The sequence below is a fragment of the Protomyctophum parallelum genome (assembly GCF_964188405.1).
Source record: "Protomyctophum parallelum genome assembly, chromosome: 13".
NCBI classification, from domain to species: Eukaryota; Metazoa; Chordata; class Actinopteri; order Myctophiformes; family Myctophidae; genus Protomyctophum; species Protomyctophum parallelum.
The window spans coordinates 23,066,503-23,073,893 of NC_139708.1; the positions used below are offsets into that span (position 1 = coordinate 23,066,503).

At 44.0% G+C, this 7,391-nt stretch overlaps 1 protein-coding gene across 1 annotated transcript in view; it reads right to left on the reverse strand.

Annotated features, from left to right (window-relative positions):
• Positions 1–7,391, reverse strand: part of LOC310868555 (SH3 and multiple ankyrin repeat domains protein 1-like) — a gene marked incomplete at its 3' end in the record, with an annotated part of 61,898 nt that overhangs the window by 53,152 nt on the left and 1,355 nt on the right. The window contains exons 2-4 of the mRNA XM_083779014.1: positions 7,287–7,332; positions 4,143–4,206; positions 3,742–3,810 (exon numbers count right to left, since the gene is read on the reverse strand). The remainder of the gene's footprint in view (positions 1–3,741; positions 3,811–4,142; positions 4,207–7,286; positions 7,333–7,391) is intronic.

Here is a 7,391-nt window from a genome sequence, read left to right on the forward strand (position 1 = left end):
TGAGATCAGCTGTGTGTGTGTGTGTGTGTGTGTGTGTGTGTGTGTGTGTGTGTGTGTGTGTGTGTGTGTATGTGTGTGTGTGCAAGTGCGTGCGTGTCCACTTATTAAGTGCATCTGCTTCGTGATGCATGGCAGAATTCCTAATATATACTTGTACTTTCTGTATCTAGGTGGCCTACATGCCGACGGCCAGTGAGCGTGTGTCATTGCACAGATGTAACTTGCATATGTGTGCATTGTTCATTCATTCATTCATGTGCACTCTCTCTCTCTGTGCATGCCGTGTCAGGACAGCTGAGGCACGGCTTAGGTTTACTGGGCTTTGCTTTTCTTTGCACTGGATACAGCCCTATAATAATGTACTGAATGTATGCACAGAGTACACCGAAAAATCTGAAACCGAAGGTTCGTTTCCTGTGTGTAAAAAAAGAAACACGGAACGTTTTCTTTTATGCCCTATGAAATAACTAAAATGTGTTTTAGTTTTACTGTTTAGTATAACCCATGTGAGCCAGATCATCCCCAGCCCTGGGGCCACATACATTTGCAATTTTGCATGCAAATGTGTATGTGGGTGGGCAAGCGTTATAGATCAGTTACTCCAAGTATAGCTTACATCGTTCTTTGGTATCCATCTATCCAAGAATGGATCCCTGATATGCGTTTGCTATAGTATACAATGCAATGTTCCCATCCTTGTCCACTCACTATACCTTCCTCAGTCTCAGGTAGTCTATATTGTCCTCGATCCACTCTTTCTGATGCCAAATTTATGCTCCGTTTTATAACGGTATCGTGCACTCTGTGTGTGTATGTGTGTGTGTGTGTAATCTGAGGGCATCGAGTACTCCACTGCCAAATTCTGCCCAGCTTGTCTTTCTCCTCTGCATGCGTTCTCAGCAGATCCTCTCTTCTCCCCCTTTTCACCACCAACTGCTCATCCCTCTCTGCAACTGTGTCTTTATCTGAAGTCATGAATTAATATCACATTGCACACCAATGCAGTAACTTGAACATCTCTTTAAGCCTGCCATGTTCCACCCTGCATTCTGCAGTCGAGTATCACACATACATACATACACGCTTGTACGCATGTACACACACACACACACACACACACACACACACACACACACACACACCGACAAATCTCCCGCTTTACCCCCGCCTCCCCACTACCATCACCCCCACCACCCCGCAAAAAAGAAAACCCCACTCCTCCGCATGCCTTGCTACGTTTTACCACCCTGCCTATATGCAATCTCCCCTCGTATCTCCCTCAGATGTAGAGAAAGAAAGCTCTCTTACTGTCTTCTTCAATTCCTGTTGAAACACAGATCCCTCCTTTTGGAGAAAAAGGGACAGAGAGACAGAGAGTAGCACGAGAGTGGGAAACAGGGGAAGCCCGGCAGCAGCGGCTGCCAGTTGCAGAAGAACGGGGCAGGCAGATGATGAAGACTGCAATACAAAAAAAAGGGAAAGGAAAGGCTGAGGGAAAAAAAAACCCTGCTGTAATAATTATCCCCCCCAGAAATTACAAGGTGTCCAGTGTGGCTGAATGCGCTGAGATGATGCGCTATTATCCTCCATTCCCAGCAGCAGCTCTGTAGTAACACTTCTATTTGCTTGGTCCTGGACAATCTCCCTCTCTCTCCCCCTCTCTCCCCCCCAAAGCATGTTCAAACAGACCCTATCTCTCTCACTCACTCACTCGCTCTCTCTCGCATTCATCTGGTTGGTTAGTTTATTTTCCTCAGCCCCCCCCCCCCTTCCTCCCTCCCTCCCTCCCCAACCTCTCTCTCTCTCTCTCCCTCTCTCTCTCGTGCTCTCGCCCCTCCCCCCATCATTTCTCTCCCTTTCTCTCTCTCCCCGTCTCTCTCTCGATCTCTTTCTCTCTCCTCCATCATCGCCCAGAAACAGGGTGCGATTTCTCCCTCCCTCTCTTTTTCTGTCTCTTGGTCTTTGATGTTTTGAGGAGTTAGACTCTTGGCTGTGTTATTTTTCCTTCCATTTCATAGAACTGAAAGCACCACGACACACAGAAGGATCCACCCAACAGTACAGAGATGCCAACACTAAATAGCAATTTAAAAAAGCATGTTAATTTGCATGTCAATTTAAATTTACAGGCCAAATCAAACAACTGGCAAAACGAGACACAGACAGCGAAAGAGACTCAGAAGACTACAATTTGCAGCAGCTTTTGCTCTCACTCACACACACACACACACACACACACACACACACACACACACACACACACACACACAATGTCTGAAATATGAATTAACTATGGGGGGATACGTATAAGAGGATGTGGAAGTCACTGCTGCAATGCTTATTACCATACAGAGAGTGTGAGTGTGTGTGTGTGTGTGTGTGTGTGTGTGTGTGTGTGTGTGTGTGTGTGTGTGTGTGTGTGTGTGTGTGTGTGAATGCGTGTGTCGTGTGTGTGTGTGTGTGTGTGTGTGTGTGTGTGTGTGTGTGTGGGTGTGTGGAAATCAGCTCCATTACAGCCATCAGAAGTGAGTGGAGCTTGTCAAACTTGCCAACATCCCCTTTAATAGTTCTGCACATTAGCACAGCTAACAAGAATGCTCATAATGAACAACCATAATAACTCACTTTCAAATGTCTACAGACATACTGTATATCAGTGGTCCTCAACAGGCGGACCGCGGTCCACGACCGGACCGCTGCACACCTCTGCGGACCCTGGAGAAATGATAGAATAAAGAGAAAAGGCCTGCATGGGCCGTGGCTCAGTGGGAGTGACCCCCCATCTCTCTCCCCATTTCCTGTCAGCCTACTGTCTGTCCCTCCATAAAAAATATAAAATAAAGGCGAAAGCCACAAAAAAAACATTTAAAAAAAAAAGAAGAAAGAGAAGAAGAAAAGTCACCGCAACCGCGAGTTGAATTCTCCGTTGTATTCGATCAATGCCGAGAAACGCAATTATGGGCCGGCATGTCATGATGACATGATGATGTCTCATTTGGAGGTGTGAATAATGAATATTTGTTAAAGTGAAAAAATATATTTTCATACTCTGCCACCCCAGTGTTGGTTGGGATGGGACCCGGTTTGTATAGCTTGGTTTGACTGTACTAAACAGGCATAGTTGTTTCTAGGGGTGGGGGGCGAGGGGGGCAGCCCCACCCCGTGGGGCCTACGTGGCCGCGGGCCGCGACCCGCAACTTTATTTGCGTGCGCATGAGACTGGACCATATTTGTGGACCTTCAACATTTCTAGTTGAGGACCCCTGCTGTATATAGTTTCTCTCAGGCATCTCCATATTTCAGATTAGTTTTTTTGGAAATTGATGCCCTGCTTCATCAAGCAAGATTGTTGCACAAAATAAGTGAAATTAGCAGATCTACAAATTCACGTGTAACAATGTGACGCGCTGTGCGCTTGTAAGTAAGTAGCTTGCAGATAGGATATTTCCACTATTTTAAGGCAGAAATTACATAACAAGAAAAGAATCACACCCATGTGAACTGAGTGGTGAACCCCCCCCTCTCTCTCTCTCATTAGCAGGCAACAGTGCTGCACTATCTTTCTCTCTGTTTCTGGCACAACAGCGCCCCTACTGGTATAGTCATACTGGTGCTCATAGTCACATAGGTGGGTTAACGTCACATAGGCGGATAGGTGAACACGGACATTGCTGTTCCTTGGAGTGGTTACACCACTCAAAAATAGTACAAAACAATCAAATAAACCTGTAGTGTACACACCTGTCACCACTGTCCAGCTACTGGTGTCTGTACATGGTATGTAGGCTGTCCGGTTGTCAGGACTCCGTTCTGCACAGAAACAGGAGATTATTCATATTTTAATAAAGAAATGGCAGATCTACAAAATCACAATGCGATGTGACTGGTTGCGAGCTTGATATTCCATTCAATTTGTCTTACCTAGGCTTTAAAACTATGCAATATAGCAAATGATAATTTACAGAGTGCTAAAATAAATACATTGAGCTAATGGCCATGTGTACATGTACATACTATTTTACATCCTAGGCTAGAGCATCCATAAACTTTAAATGTGTCTAAAAATGAATACATGATAAACAATAATCGATAAACTGAGGATTGCCATCTCTTATTAGTGGCTAATCAAATCACTGATATACCTGTATAGTTGTGGTTGATCAAGGGCTCGGGGATGGACCCTGCCATGAAAAGTCCTGCCGGTGCCTGGAGGGAAGGAGTTATCAGTTGTAAATAATCACTTGTTGCAGGTCTACAATGAAAACATGAGCTGAGCATACGTGCCTCGGTTACTTCACAAATTATTTAATCCGAGGCCGGTGTTTGAAATTTCCCCTTCACTCTGACAGTCTACAAATGGAATCAAGGTTGACTGTTAAGAGTTACAGACTTGCATAGGTCAATGAAGACCCCCCCCCCCCCCCCCCCAAAGGACCCACAGAGTCGCTGAAATCCACTTTGAGAACCACTGATTTAGGCTATGTACTGTATGTATGAAATCATTCAATATCATTTCCAGTCGCCTAGTCACTGAAGCCTTGTCAAATAGCTTACTTCATTCACCATTTCAGAACTGGAATATGCATGTAATCATGAAAAATATTTCACAGGGATGTTAAAACACAGGTTCATTTGGTTACGCACTGACTTACAAAGGATGGATATCCACTGATGAGTGGTGAAGTTGTGCATCACTTTCTTCTGTCATGTCTGTTTGCAAAGATATTCTGGTTTTAAAACAAAACAGACTCCCTGGCATTGCCACTTTATCGTTTATACAAAAGAAATTCACAACCTAAACGACCTAAACGTGCTACACACAGGCCGGCAGCAGGGGTTGCATTGCTACATCTCAGCCCAATCTAAGGCAATTCCCAAATGTTGAAATGTAAAAGACCGATAATATGATATGAAATATTATGAAAACACAATGGCAAAACGGCTAAAATATGTAGAATAAACTTTACCTTTTAGAAATAAATAGTTGCTGGCGTTTTGTCTGGAGACTGCTTCTATGGATCAAATCAAAAAACATCCCCACTAGCACAGAACCTAGGACAGAACCAGGAAGTGAACCGGAAGTTTGTGACATCAGCGTGAAAAGCATCCAATCCCAGGGCTGTTTGCCCTCTGGGCTGTGATGTCACGTGGCTTCCCAATAGGAAGACAGAGGGACGGGGGGGGTTGCACCGTTTTCAGGGACTACTGGGCTGTGACGGCATGTGGGTCAATTGCCACTCTAAATTCACTTTCTAATTGTGCCCTTATGGGCAACAGGAGCGAGGTCAAAACACAGACCAGCTTCAAACTGGAGGGAGTGGTGGTTCCTGCCGCCCACTAGTTCAGATACCCGCCGAGCCAACCAATATGCCCATGTATGGGCATTCCAATATATGGCCATAATGACATCAGTGATCTCCATATACATGGGCATGAAGGGGACACGGGTAGACAGACAGAAACATCCATATATGGGCACAAAAGGGACAGACGGGTACCACGGGTACTCTGACAAAGCCCCCCCAACGTGATCTGACATAATTTGGTCTGATCGGGAGTGCAAGGGTCACATGACTGGATGAAATTTGCATCCCGCCCTGAAAATGTATTTTCTGCTGTGGACTGGGGAGACCCGTTATTGAACAAACAAATGGTTCTTGGAAAAACATTATCTCCATTATGATAAATTTTTGAGGAGGCTTTTCCAATGTACACCTCTTCTATGAATTCCAAGCTGTACAACTACTACTACTAACTTGATTTCAGTGAAATTACCTCACCATATTGGGAGAGTCCACTTCAGTCTGCATGTAAGAGATACAGGTAATCTTCTCACAGATTTCCAAAATATATTACCAAGTGTAACACAGTGCCTTCATACAGTATAGTATACCACAATCTGAGTTCAGACGTATTAGTCAGATTTGTTAGGCCGGCTACACCAATCAATGAGTCTAATAAGCACGTGTTAAAACAGATTTTGTTTATAAGGCTCAAGTGGAACCAATAAGATCAATTAAATGATTGCTGCACTAAGCCTATGATTGCTGCGCTTAATCAAAAACACGCTCTGTGCAATGGGGCAGCCTTAAGAGCGCACAGGCCGACTTAATAAAGAAAGATGACCATAATAACGATGAGAGCAATAACCCTGCTTGTGCAGCAGACTATTTATCCGCTCTCCTCTTGCAGACACAGTGGGGTTTCTTTACAGACATAATTTACACTAATGTATTGACATCTCAAACAGTGGCCAGTTATTTGGAGCCTCTGCCACCTGTCACTTGGGAAATAATGTGTAATACCAGTAGCATCCCTCAATAGCTCTTTCCTGTCTCCTCACCATCTTCTATTCTCAGCTGCTTTCTAAACCAATCCTCTGTCCCCGCCTCTCTCTTCTCGGAGCTCATTTCTCAGCGTTACAGATGGCTTGTGCTCCTTCACTGCTAGGGTGACCGATTGTCTCGCATTGGGTGGTTGGTTCCACTACACTGATCTCATAGAAACTCCCAATACCAACTCAAAACAGTCAGCCATTTTAGAGGCTACCGCCACTGTGCTACACTTACTGTATATTCAATGATGGCCAATGTTGAATAAGGCGGGGGGTTGCGTGGTACATGCTCTGTGTGTCTGTAACACAAGTTTTAATGGAATTGTGGTGCACACAAATGCACGACAAGTAGCGTGAGCTGCTGTCTCATTAAATAATTGAGAGTGACCATGTAAGAATGTTCCGGATTTGGAATTCCACATTACATTTTGTATAAGGCACAGATATTGTGTAGCATGAAGGTACAAGAGCACAAACGGTTAGCCGATTTTGTTCTTAAACCACACGCTGCAATTGCTTTTAATCATTACTGTGATAAAATACAAGTTTGGTGCATATAGGGCCTTTCAGTGGTCAACTGGAAAATACCCGTGTCCTTCTATAATCCTCATGAGAAACCTGTTAAACTTGGCATTACATATAACCACTCGACGCCATTGAACTCAACAGAAAAGCAGAACTGAGGAGTGGGAATTTGAACAAAATTAAATAAAAGAAAAAGGTGGACAGAGTAATGGTATAAAAATATGAGGTAGAGGGAGACGATTATTTGAAGTGCAATCACAATTTGAGATTTAGATGACACAGAAAGTAAATTTTAGACATTATTCTACCTGTAACTGCACTCTGTTGAAGTTGAATACTGTACATGAATAGCAGCATCAGCTAAGCAATGTAGATGTAAATTGTAACAGACATTTATAATGGAACTGTCCATGTAGCTTTGTCTTACTTCATTTCCTGGTGTCAAGTGCTCCTGTTAAATTGAGTGCAGTACTCTCCAGGCCTTCCCACCATGCAGTGGCCATTTGGAACCGAAACCAGACATGAACAGGAA